Source organism: Vidua chalybeata, chromosome 2, assembly GCF_026979565.1.
Source record: "Vidua chalybeata isolate OUT-0048 chromosome 2, bVidCha1 merged haplotype, whole genome shotgun sequence".
NCBI classification, from domain to species: Eukaryota; Metazoa; Chordata; class Aves; order Passeriformes; family Viduidae; genus Vidua; species Vidua chalybeata.
The window spans coordinates 61,888,281-61,902,098 of NC_071531.1; positions in this window are offsets into that span (position 1 = coordinate 61,888,281).

Here is a 13,818-nt window from a genome sequence, read left to right on the forward strand (position 1 = left end):
GCTGAACTTGTAAGCTTTTAATTCTAACATCCTGGAGAGAGGGTTTATATCTTAACACGACATGACTTCACCTTTGCTTTGTATCTTCCAGTAGTGAATTATTTCCATTTTCTCTGTGAGTCATTCTGTTTGCTTGCAGGGATAGTTTTGGATAGATTTTATTTTCTTTTCCTTGCTAGTTAAAATGAAAGATAAAAATTATTGCCTCCTGTCTTGAATTTAAACCTAAAAGCCTCAATAGGCATTGTTTTGGTTAACGTGGTTTGCCTAAAATGTGGGTGAGTTTCTGTTAGACTCTGTATGCACTTTTTCCACATCACTGGTTTCTCATTGCTTCAATATTAATATCAACTGTCATGCAAGAGACCAAAAAACGTCTTTAATGTATTCTGGTGAGATCTTTTTGTGGCTGCATTGAGCTTTGAAATAGCTACACTTTTACCTCTAGAAGAAACGAGCAGTCTCATAAAACAGCAAAGAAGGAATTAGGCACAAGTGTTCTACCATCTCTTTCACATACTTGAGAATTCACTTTATTCTGGGTATTGCTGTTGGAAACACAATAGTAATTTCTTGCCTACAGTTTCCTTTTGTTGTTTTCTTTTCATAGGTTTACACTGATCCATGCAAAGTCTGACTGACTATACAGAATCATAGAAATGAAGAACTGCTTAATAACACTCTGATCTGCTGCAGTGACTGGGTTGAAATGATGATGTTTTAGCACCCAATAGTTGCACTTGAGAATGTGATAGTTTTGCAGGCTGTCAGACCCTAAGTGTACAGAGGGGTACCTGATGTACAGGATGGTCCAATTTCGATTTGCACAGGCAAATGTGCCTCCTTTTAAACAGAGTCTGCCTGGTAGATGCTGAAGGTCATGTGTCTGAGCTGCACAGAATTTCTAAAATGCTTCAAAACCATGGAACCCACCATGTAGGAATTAGATCTCCATCTGTGTGACAGTCATTAGCAGACTGGTGACTTTAATCACTGGTAACTGAGACAGAAATCTCTCGTTTTCCTCTGTCTTTCACTGAAGGATCGTCTTGAGCTGGAGTTCACTAAAGAAATTCAGAACTAAAAGCATGTTGTCACAGGGCTTGACACACTAGATTTCAAAGAGCCACATTTCTGTACATCTTTATTGCCTTTCTTTTTGCAGGTCAAGTCAGCTACGGAACACTGCCTGAAGTGACAGTGATGAATTATGTAGAACTGGTGTTCGTGTGAAATGGAGTGGCTGTGATGTAATATGTGATCACCTCAAAAAACATGAACTAATTCACCAATGACAGATGTGGTGATGAACGTGTGGAATTAAAGTAAACGGCATTGTGTGTAAGCAATCAATGATTTGCAACAATAAAACTTTGTGATGTGAGCCCTTATATTGTCTATTGACTCAGCCCCTGGAAGATTACCTTGTCTTGTCTATAGCTCAAAAGCCTTGGGCCTATTGATCTTTCTTCTGCTGCTGTAAGCCCTGTGCATACCAGACCAGACTATTCATACTTGGCACTCAGCTGTCCTCATAATTACCATGTCATCTAATGCTTAGAAAAAGACAAATTTTCCAGTGTGCTGCATCTCACCTATACAGACTAAATGTTCCTCTTACTCTCTAAAGACACAAGTTAGTAGGGACAGTTACCATGTTTCAGGGTAAGAACAGGTTTTCAGATTTTTTAGGAGCTTGCTAAATGGTGCCCAGAGCAATGCCGCCTTTATCTTTGAATAGGTTGATGATAAGGTAAACTGCAAATAGTGCTGAGGCCTGAGAACTGGCTTTTGCTTGAGAACAGTTTGAAAGCCTTGAGTTGATTTTTCCAGGCAATAGTTCTCAATCTGTGTCTTTGGAGTTGTTTTTTGTAGGTGTGGGGTTTTTTTTTATTAAAAAAAAAAAAACACTAAAGAGACTTGGCCACATGATGCGTTTTATCCATTATTTATTTTGTGACACTCTCCAGTGTTTCCAAGGAAGAAGGCAAAAGATCTGCATTCAGTTATTTGTTGATATTGCTTATATTTTCTTTCATACTCTTCTCCCTACCCCAAATGCCAGGTATGTCTGGGGTTCAGAATATCTTCTGCTTTTATAATGTTTCAGAATTCTATGAATTAGGGAATAGGAATATTATTGCATTGTCTTCTGATGTAACTCTGGTTCGGACAGGAAGAATCATTGGTACTGGAGATGAAGGAAGACTACTTTGAATAAATGAAGAGTAAAGAGTGAAATATTTTTGCAAGCATATTTTGAAGCGATACTTATTCTTCTTTCCTCCTTTTCAGTTCCCCAATTTCTTTTTCTATGATCTTCATCCTGCTTCAAATGCCATCCTTTTTTCATTTATTCTATTCTTTCATGTCTAAATTTTCCTAGTTTTTCTCTGTTATTTATCATGTGATATTGGAGTTTGCATGCTTTGCAACACCTGCCCTGTGCAGACTGGAGACTGGCAGTACTACAGAAAAAGCAGCTGCTCAGCAGAATGGTAGTGATGGATAAAAGGTTGGAGGAGTAGAGCATTTTCTGTAAGCCCAGAGGCAGGGCATCATCTCTTGCATATCACTGACTCCTAATGCAAGTGTTTTGTGTTGTTGCTGCTAGGTCATTCTCTATTTTAGGCAGAGCGATTGTGGGCACAAACATTATATTAAAAAACAAACTTCACAGTAGCTGAGTGTCATATTATTTGAAAAATAGGTTGTACTTATATGGGTTAGTGAATACAGCACTTGAGCAGCACTGTGTGAGCCATTTTTGTTCACCCAGGATTAGCCTGAGCCTTATGGATGTTTGCCACAGGCTGGAACTGCAGTCTGTCACAGCCCTGCTGGATAAATTTTACATGACAACTGGAGAGATGGGCTTGGGAACCGAACTGGGGAGAGGCCTGACACACAACCAGGCCTGAACAAACTGTTTCCGACTCCCGACAGTGTTCTGCATTGGAATGAGGAGTTTACAGCTGAAAAGGGATACTACAGAGAAAAGATGAAAATAGAGGAGGCTGTTACAGCAGAGGTAGGAAAGGACAGTGGAAATGAAAGATCATGCAGACCAATGCAGAATAATGAAAGCTGACACTTCCCAGTCACAAACCATTCTCTCCTAGTCACTCAGTGACCTGAAAATAATACAGATTCATGGACTTTTCTCTCCTGTCAGTGTGATCAGTGACCTTACAACAATATCCTCTAGTCCATTAAAACAAACCCATTAAAAAAAAAACATTACTGGTCCCACCCCCAAAATTAAAGCAGGGTGGGAGAGAGTCATAAATAAACGCTCTTCTAAAGTAAATTAGCTATCTTGGTATTTGGCTGAGAAGACAGGAAATAATGAGTGACATACCAATTTATCAGAGGTATAAGCTAAATGAGATGCTGAAGTTACAAAATGAACATGGTTGGCTACATTTGGGATTAGATTTTTTCCCCACTAAAATATCATTTTATCCTGGGCATTTTAGCATAAAACCCAAACAATTTTCTATTGTTCATTATAGATAATTTCTCTGATAAAATTTAAACTCTTGGGGACAGTCTGGAGTTGTTTACTGATTAATCTCTTGATGCTAATACTAAGATCATTAAGTAAACTTTCCAGGGAGATGCTTACATTTGATAAGAAAAAATATACAAGAATGTGCCTGGAGGAAGATTAAAATGTATATTGTTGGAGTTTGAACTCATTTAGGCTTCTACCTGTCAGAGTCCAGAACATCCCTTTGGCTGCTCTGGGTGCCTCGAGACCCTGGCAGGGGGCTCAGGGATGTTGGGAACAAGTCAAAAACACCTGTGGATTTGATTTTAGCCCATGGGAGAGTCTGCCAACCTTGTATGAGGAATTACAAGCCAAAAGGGATTGAGTAGTGTAACAAGGGAATTGGTACAGTGTGAAAAAAGTAGAATTTTAGGGTTTTTAGAATCTACTTCAGGGATACAAGATGGAGGAATCGGGGTGTGCCCTAGCCTTTTCTTCCTTCTCCTTGTCCTCCATGTCTTGGTGTGATAGTGACGCTTTTCTATTGGTCTAGGATAGGGACACACTGTCCAACATAAATTTTAGGTATTTGTACGGGAACTGTAAACATGGAACACGTAATTTTGGGTATATAATGTGGGAGACGCCTGGGGCTCGCGACAGACTGCCATGGCTTCTGTACTAGCCAGACCTTGGCAGGTCACAGAGAAAATCTTTTAGATAAGAAGAAATAAACAACCTTGAAAACTCAGCTTCATGCCTTCAAGACCTCTTCTTTGGCTGCCAGGCTAGGGAAAAAGGACTTTCACACTGTTGGGGTCTTGTCAACCCGACCCCAACATCTACCTTCTAAAATCCTTCCTGTGTCAAGGTAAATATTATATCAGTGCCAGAAAGTTGAACACAGCAGATGTATGGGGGGGAGGGTCTTCAAATGTACTTCTGGGCTTGTGTTTCAAAACTTATCTGAGTAATTGTGAACCTGGATGTCTGCAGGGTAATTTCAAATAATGAGGATTGATGTGTAAACTAATTAATAGTGAAGTATAACATGGGGTTTCAAGGATAGGTTAATTGGACATGGCCAGTGGATGGGATGGGATGGGATGGGATGGGATGGGATGGGATGGGCTGCTGAAATTCAGGCCAGCTGCATTTGATGTCTATGGTTCCTGTAAGGACCATTTTTCCTCTCCCTCTTTACAGCATCATACATAGTTGTTAATGATATTTTCTATTTCCCAGACCAACCCTTCTCAGCAACATCTTCAAAATGTCATGTCTGCCTTTGTCAAAAAGGAAAGTGCATCTTATTATGAAATTACTTTTTTGATGCTGTGACTGGTTTGGGAAGAGGTGATCTGATAATGGGGCCTTTCCAAGACAGAATACATGATAATAAAAGCAGACCAAAGATATGGGGATTTTTTTCTTATAGGAATGCACGTATGGATACCTATAGCTTGCTTCTAGACCAATTCTTGAATAAAATGAACAGTTGACTGAACTTTCTTTCCTTGAGTTTTCAAGTTTCTGTGAAGTTACATGTTTGACGGGTATAATTGTGTTCACTAAGGTGCTTCCATTTTCATCACAGAATCCTTACAATATTTTAAAATGTTCAAAGATATTGTGGTTTGCTCATCTAGAAGTATTCAAGCTCAGGTACACAAATCACCTCTTTACTGCAGTGTCTTCATGCATTTAATGTCATTCTGGATTTTGTAAGTGAACTTGCTAAACTTTGCAGTATTTGCACTCTTGCACAGCATATGGAACCATGGTGCTGTGCATTAGGTTAATAGTGGGAAGGAATTTCTAGCATTTTTTCAGGAATGTGAAATAGAAAGTCCATCAGTTTTGAGCAAAGCAATTGTTCAGTTCAGACTGGACATTTTCTTTTTAAGGATCAAACTTCAAAGTGAACATATCCGTGTGTCCGTTTGGGATGTGGTTTTGATATGACTTCTGTTATGGGTCAGGAAGCAGGGTTTGTTCCTATTGGAAGAGTGCACAGAGCAGGTAGAAAATTGTAATGGTTGCTTTGCCCCTCAGCGTAGGGAACATCAGGGAAGTCTTCAGTGGTTAGAAATGATATTTTGAACCTTTTGGTCTGAGCTCAGTCACATCAGCAGTGAAAAGTTCTGTATTTCACAGTGCAAAAGTTACTGAAATAATTTGTGCTTACAAATGAGCAGTGTAGAAATAACAATAACAATAATAACAATAAGAAGAAAAAGAAAAGAAAAAGAAAAAGAAAAGAAAAAGAAAAAGAAAAAGAAAAAGAAAAGAAAAAGAAAAGGAAAAAGAAAAAGAAAAAGAAAAAGAAAAAGAAAAAGAAAAAGAAAAAGAAAAGAAAAAGAAAAAGAAAAAGAAAAAGAAAAAAAAAAAAGAAAAAAAAAAAGAAAAAGAAAAAAAAAAAAGAAAAAGAAAAAGAAAAGAAAAAGAAAAAGAAAAAGAAAAAGAAAAAGAAAAAGAAAAGAAAAAGAAAAAGAAAAAGAAAAAAAAAAAGAAAAAGAAAAAGAAAAAGAAAAAGAAAAAGAAAAAGAAAAATAAGTTGTCAATCTGGCTTCTCACTAGCAGTTGCAAGTGCAATTAAATTTAACACACAGAAGGGAAAATATGTTGGTTTGTTTATTTTTAGAAAAGAGTTAAAACTCTGAAATACTATGCTGTAATTGTAGGGACTGGTGTTCTGTTCAAAAAGACAACAGCTGAAGGACATATAACCTCCCTGCACACTACTAACAAAAAACTATTAAAAATAAATCATTGAGAAGTTTGAAGGGACTGGAGAGATTAGTCTATTATGTAAAGTTGGGGTGAGTAGCTGCAATTTACTTTGGCAATAGCAGACAAGATGGAGAGCAAACAAACGCTGAAGAGTGTATCCATGATTTAAAGAATTTCTTGGCATAGTAGAGGGAGGGATGGAGTAAACTCAAGTGAAAGTTCAGGTGGTATGTCTTCAAAAAACTTCCTGACATTGACATTTATGAGTCTAACTATATCACAAAGGATGTAGTAAAATTTTATCTGTTGAAATACTCAAAAAGAGACTTGAGAAGAATGAAACATATGGTATATTTCTGCAGGAAAAGAAAATATACAAGGTCTTTTCCACATACAGAGATTATGTGGTTTTGTGAATTTCAGGATATATTCCTATCAGATTCTGAAAGATATGTGCATTTGAGCCTTGCCAGAACTTGGATTCAAATAGAAGATATTTAAAGAAACTTTGGGAAATAGGGGTCCTTCCTCAGAAGCAGTATGTAGAAGCAGCTTCCCAAAACACTCTTTAATAGTAGAGGACAGAAGCACCATCACAGTCCTACCCACCATCTCAAGTAAGATAATAGTGTCCTCTAATTTCATGGTATTTGGCATTGTCTTTTTTTCTTCTCCCTCACAAATAAAGAACTCTTCCTGAATTTGGGGGCGAAGGGTTGGGGGGGGGAAATACAGGTTTTTTTTTTTTTTTCTTCTACTCTCTTTCCCTCAATCTTTTTTTTTTTCATTTGGGACAGAAGGAAAGGAAACATTTTGTAAAATCTTGTTGCTCCCTACAATATGCCTGGGTGTACTAGAAGTAGGGAAATTCCAGTTGTGTGTGGGTTTTTTCCTTGCAAGGGTTGTGTTTTAACTTAACAGGTTTCTCTGAGAAACTAGAAACTTTATAATATTCCCCCATTGCCAAGGATTCAGTTTTAACCTAAAAGCAAGGAGACATTCCATTTACTGGAGACATTTATGGACATCAGAAGTGAAAGCCTATTTATTGACAGGTTCAGTGTATTTCAGTCAGGACAGAGCTTTAGGGGGTCTCTTCACTTGCTTATCTGTGGCATGACTGCTTATGCTACCTGCAGGTCCTGCAAGGCCCCTGACACCAGAGGGGCCACTGCTATGAGCAGTGCCAATCCTCACAGTCCTGCTGCTTCAGCCACTGGGGTGGGTATGTCTGTTGGGCAGCATGAGTCCCACTTAGACAAGTCAACTGCAGAAAGAAAGCAAATAGAACAAAATACCAGGGGGTATCTGGTAATAGGCACCCATATTTCCAAACTAAATGTTCTAGCTGGAATTTTTCTGATTAAAGGTCAGGGTGAAGGCTACATGGTGTGTACCTCAGTCTGTGGTTTACTGCTGCCATGAACTACAGCTTTTACTGCATAAACTCAGCCCTAGGGAGACCCAGGGAATGCAGCCTCAACATAATCCTGTTTTAATAAGGTTTCCATTTGGAGGCTGTCTGGGGAAGGTGTAATCAGCAATCACACTGTATAGCTGCTTGCCCCTTTAGGAACTTGTGCTAAGCTTTCATCCTGGCAGCTGGTAAGGCACTGCTCAGTGTGTGAGAGCAGCTAAAAATCTGAAGTGTTTTTTCTTTTCACTGCTTTGAAAATATTTTTTTTCCCTTTCTTTTGAATCCTACTGAATGTGGGCACCCTAAAACATTTGAAGAACTTTGTGTGAACCCATTCCACTAAGGTCTAGTTGTGACAAAAGAAAATCACTGCTCAAAAATGTTTTCTTCCAGAGCTTTAATGATTGTGAGCAGCTTATTTGTTAGAGGAGACATTCTGGCGAGGTTCGATGAATTTTTGAAAGTGCATCATTGGTTAATCTGTTAGTCCAAAAATGGACAAGAAAGTTATACCTATCCATACAAATAGTTCCATAAGGGAAGAAGTCAGCAGCTAGCTATTTTCTAACTGTAAATTGTTGCCCTAATTTACCCAGATATTTCTGTGACATCCAGATTGTAAAAAAAAACTGTGTCTGCTGAAATACATCTCAGTTCTTGAACACTCCCCAAAAGTCAGAAAAGTGCCTTTTGGTATAAGACATTAATTGTGGGAATAGGTTCCACATGCAAAGCATTGTATTACTGGCATATTTTCCTTACATGTCTTTTTACTGCATTTTATACCAATGACTGTTATCTACTGAGGAGTGTAACCTTCCCTGCAGCAGAAACAGTCTGGAGTTTTGTCTCACCTTTAGAAATGTCTTAAAAGTGTGCAAAATGTGTTTTGTGTCTATACAGTCTCAGTGGCTGCTTCATTAATCCATAAAATCTGGTCACCAATCAAGATGTGCCCAAGTTCTTTTTTGCTCAGCTTTTAGACATCCTGACTTGAGAAGTTTGGTTTTTTCTGAAGTCACGCAGTCTGTGCATGTGTGCGTGGGCGTGGGTGTGAGAGAGAAAATGCAAAGCACCCAGCAGACATTAGTCACTTTGTGCTGTAGTGCGTTGGAAGGTACTCAAGTCCTAGGTTTTAAAAACATCATCGTGCACTCTGATGAGTGGGGGCCCATGAGGTTCAGTACTGCAGCTGCTGAAGTGCTTTTTCAGGTCTGTCTATCTTTTCTCCTTTTCTCCTTTCACCTCCATGTGCACGTGACAGCAAAGACCACCTTTGTTGCAATAGGCAAAACCACAAGCTTTCCAGGCATCAGGTAGAAATCCTAGTCAATAGCACCAGCATTTTTCCAGCATGCTCTTTAATTCACTGGGAACAGGGAGCAAAAAGGGGAGGGATTCACCAGAATTAAGGTCAGACAGACAAGTCACACATATTAACACTCCTATACAGGTAACACAAGGGTATAAAGGAGCAGAGAGATCAGGATCCTAGTCTCTCTGTGATAAACAGAATTTTTCTGAATGTGAACACCAAAAAAAGGTGAAGCTTTGCAGAGGACATTTCCTCTCAATGCTTTCTCTGATTATGCAGGTTTTAAGTGTTGTTAATTCAGATGGAATACATCATGCAGTTCTGCAGCTGGATGGCTGATCCACTTAAAGCCCTGGAGTGCAACTCAACTACCCTTGTAACTTTCTCTCTTAGCCTGCCCTTTAGGTGTACTCTAGATGTCTCCCTACCTTGAAAGCTGATATTGCAAAACCCCTGTAGCTAGCATCTGCAGCAGATGGAGTTCCTATCCTAGTCGAATACACAGATGGGTGCAGATCAGACAATCATGCCTACAAATTGCATTTTACCCCTTTGTGTGGTGTGTACATCTGTGAATTTTTGGTAAGAGTCCTGTGTGCCATGAAGGAATGTCACTAAGGTTATAAAATTATATTTTCTGTATATATCTCTTCTACATGTATATTGTTTAGGTAAGAACAACAGTGCAACCATGTATGACAATGAGGTGAAACAAATTCACTTAGATAGTATTGAGGGTGTTCTATTTAGGTTAAATAAAACAAAGAATTAATTATGTCACCTGTGTTATAAACATCTTCATCCTTTATGCAGAACTGGTATGAGTAGAATGCTACACTGGCAATGTTTTAGCAGATTTTACACTTTTACACTTGTTTGTCTGTGTTTGCTTCTGTACATACCTTTTGCAGAAGCATTATGATTATGTGTTTCATTAATAATGGCTGTCTGAGATTCTTAATATTTAGGATTCCTCATATTGAAAAAACATGCACTGTGACCCATAATGTATGAACACAACAAAAATATGTCTTCTACCCAAAGAATAATGTTATATGTATTCATATCACTTCACAAAATCATCATCCCTAAACTGGCAGTGGATAGTAAAGGTTAGAAGTACATGGATATAAATCATGATCTATTTATCTCTGGGTGGCTTGGAGATCAAAACAACATGAGATATTTTGAATGATGATAACAACTTTGGAGGACTTAGCCAATTTTGTTCTACATGTTTTAAATTCTAGTCTGGTGATGTTAACTCAAGAGCATTGCCAGGGTGGAGTTGGGAGCCTGCCATTAAACATTGATTTTCCCAGTATCTCACAATTACAGCAACATCTGTGCTAAATAACTTTTACTGATCATCTGTGAAGAGTTCATAGACAATGTGTCTTACTCAAAGGTCTCCTTTCTTACCTGTGCATGAGGGACTTGTAATGATTGTGCAGTAGGATATTCTATGAGAGGGACTGAGATTGAAATTTCTTAAGGCTTTATTTTCTTTTAATGATATCTTTGTAGATATACCTAAATTTTCTTATCTGTACCACTGTATTTGCCTAGGTCTCTAAAAGTGTTTCCTTGTCTATAAGATTTATAAGTAGTTGATAAGTCATTTATTTTTTTGCTTTCATAAATTCTCAATATATTTTAAAAAACCTAGCAAGCAACAGCAACAAAAGAATGAGAGAATGAGTGTGGGTGTGATGAAGTTATAAAATATACTCCTACTGGTTGAGCAAAGAGAAGCCGTGTGTCATAATGGATTCAATAGAAGAGGCTGCTAAACTGACTCTTCCCTATCTCAGTGCTCACATTTTGGGAATGGTGCCATGTAATACTGAAGGGAAATGAAACTGAAATAGTTTGGAAAGCAAAATAACACATCCCCCAAATTTGTTTTAGAGAGCAGGCTACATCCAAGCTTCCCAAAATGCTTTATAAGTGCTCATTAATTAATTAGCCTGTGCAGCATCCCTGTGAGATGGATACGTGTTGTTGTCTGCATAATTTCATACCTGCAGAGGGCTGAGCTTGTCCTGGGTGATGCAACAACCCAACAGTGTGGGTGAAGTAGGAACACAGTACACTAAAGTGTCAATTTCCATGCTGACCAGTGTTATTTTGTATTTCATGATGCAGCCAGAGGCTTGGCTCTGCCTTACAGTACTGCAGTGCAGGCCTCACTAAACAGAGAGATTTAAAGACTTAAGGAACAAACAACAGGGATGCAGAGAAAACATTTTGCTCTCACAAGAATGTATCACTCCTAATGCAATGCTGAGTACCCCATGCTTTTAAGGATCTCCCAGTTTGGGGAGGAGGAAGAGTAGGAAGTTGCACCCGTTCCTGCAGCACTGAAGATTCAGGCAGAATATTGTCATACAAGCAACCTGAAGTGTCTGTAAGAGGCCCAACAGGAATGGGACCTGTGGCATAAGAGTCTGAAGAGCCAGTTCCAAAAACAGTGCAGGATACAAGGATGAACTCATTGAGAACAAATATCTTGGGTCTTTTCTCCCCTTCAATTAATAGTTTTCTAGAAGAGTACCAAGCTTTATGTTCTTTTAAGATGTTTATTTTACTTACTACTTATATTTTGAAAACTTGCCTAGAAGTTGCATTTCTAAGTCTAAAAACATAAACTACCCAGGGATCATTCTGCCTTGCCTGCATGATCTGTAATGCCAAAATCATCCAGAACTTTCTGTACTACTTTGCTGTTCTCTAGTCATTAAGCTGTCCTGAGGAAGCTGCCTTTCTGAAGTATCTCAGAAATAACACAAGAGAAAAAGCAGGGGTTAGCATATCCCTTTCATGCAGTACCCTGGCAACTTCCTGAATTTTCATAGAAGACAAAGACTGATAAAGCCCTGATATTTTTAAAGACATCATCTCAATTTTCTTAATATTCTTTTTAAAAATCCAGTGTTATCTTAAGCAGAGATAGCTTTGTACTTTATCTTGAAACACACAGAATCTGTAATTCCAGTAAACTCCTTTATTTGTTTGTAAGGTTCCCACCCTGTTAACTTTTACTGTCAGACTGGTTTATTTTTAAAGGACACTTCAAATGAATTTGTGTCTCTTGCAAGCAATGAAGTTTCCTTGTGATAAATTGAAGGTAAAATTGGTAAATTGTGGATCAGCTGTTTTTCAAACCCCCAACTGAGAACCACAGGATATTCATAGTGCTCAAAAAAGAGCTATTAAATGGATTTTAAAGTTTATTTCCATTCATTTGTTTTATAATATATTTATATTTAGCATTTCAACTAGTATGTGGTCTTCCAAACAACTTAATCAATTGAAAATTTCTGGATGCTCTTATAACATCAAACGTTATAAGCTAAGTGGAATATTACAGAACTATTCAATCAGGCTGACTATCATGCCCAACATAATTCTCTTGAAATCCACTGTTCAATCAATGTGATTGAAATGGTTCTCCCTTCAAAACAAATATAATTTTGTTTATTTCTGCTTTTCCCTTTCTGTTCAATTCTTTGTAAGTCTATTGCATCTCTCTGTGTCAATCTCTCTTCAACCTTTATGATCATTAGGTGATTAACTGTGACTCTCTTTGATAGGGGATTCATAATAACAGTTTGCATTAATAATAACTGACTCTTACATGTCATTCTACTCACCAGTGAAAGAATATTAACATAAAGCATGACAACTGCATACTGGGAACATGCAGGTGAAACTCAGTATTTGCCATATATTCCTACAACTGCAGAGGAAGTTAGAGGGGCAAAAAGCACTTCACTGAAGTGGGATCTGTCTGACATGGTATTTAATGACTAACCATGGTCACAAAATATTACGAGAATTTTCATATCCAAGTGAAGTTAGTACATTTTTAAAGCAATTCCTTCAGCTGTGGAGAGAAGAAGGTATTTATTTCTGGAGGATATTGCTCCCTCAAACCAAAGCTGGAGAGAAACTGCAAGGTTGCACAGGAGTCTTGTTTACTGGAGTCATGTTTACATCACAGCGAGGCCACACTTTCTTCCTCATCATGTGATTTGAAGAGTACAACATGCCCTGGAGGGCCTGACAGAGGGACTGGGAATGAATATGATCAACCCTCTCTGGTTGTCACTGAGTATGAACCTTCCTACAATGCTCATACTGCAATTGAAACATATGATTGTGGGTCACGGAGATACACAATGGTAGGTCAAGGTAGCTGACTCATGTCCACTGAGGTCACCTGCCCCAGCCCCCATCCTCCTGCCCTTTAGCAGAAGTTAACCCTGCCATCCTCTCTTGGGTCTTAACTTGATGGCACTTGATACAACTGGTATTTGCTTATCCTATTCAGTTGGCTGTACAAATAACTTCTCTTTCGCTAGCTTCCAGCAGATATTCTTTTTCTAGGCAACTTCTGTTATATTCAACCCATTTAATCTGGATCATGCTACAGGTTCATTTCTTTCCCAAGTCACTCTGTACCTTGGCATATTTACAGGCAGTTGTCTTTTCCACATTCCCACCTGCTGGTGGATTCCTGTTAGCCCTTTGTTTGAGCCATGATGTTTGTGCATTTCTTCTGCAGAACTCTGATAATTTGAATTTGGGAAATGTGCCTCACAGTTAATCAAAATCTTTCAATAGCTGTAACCATGACTCCCACTGCCATGTTGTACAGCAATACTCATGGACTTTCTTTACCAGTAGTACTTACATAGATTGCTATAGCTTGTTGTACTTTTTGCTTATCTAAACAATTGAAACACAAAAAAGACAAAAAAAAAAAAAAAAAAAAAACACAACTTTCAGCTCAAAAAGGCATTTTAAAATGTGCTTTTTATTTGAAAAATATTTCTTCTTTGAGCCTGTGCTTCA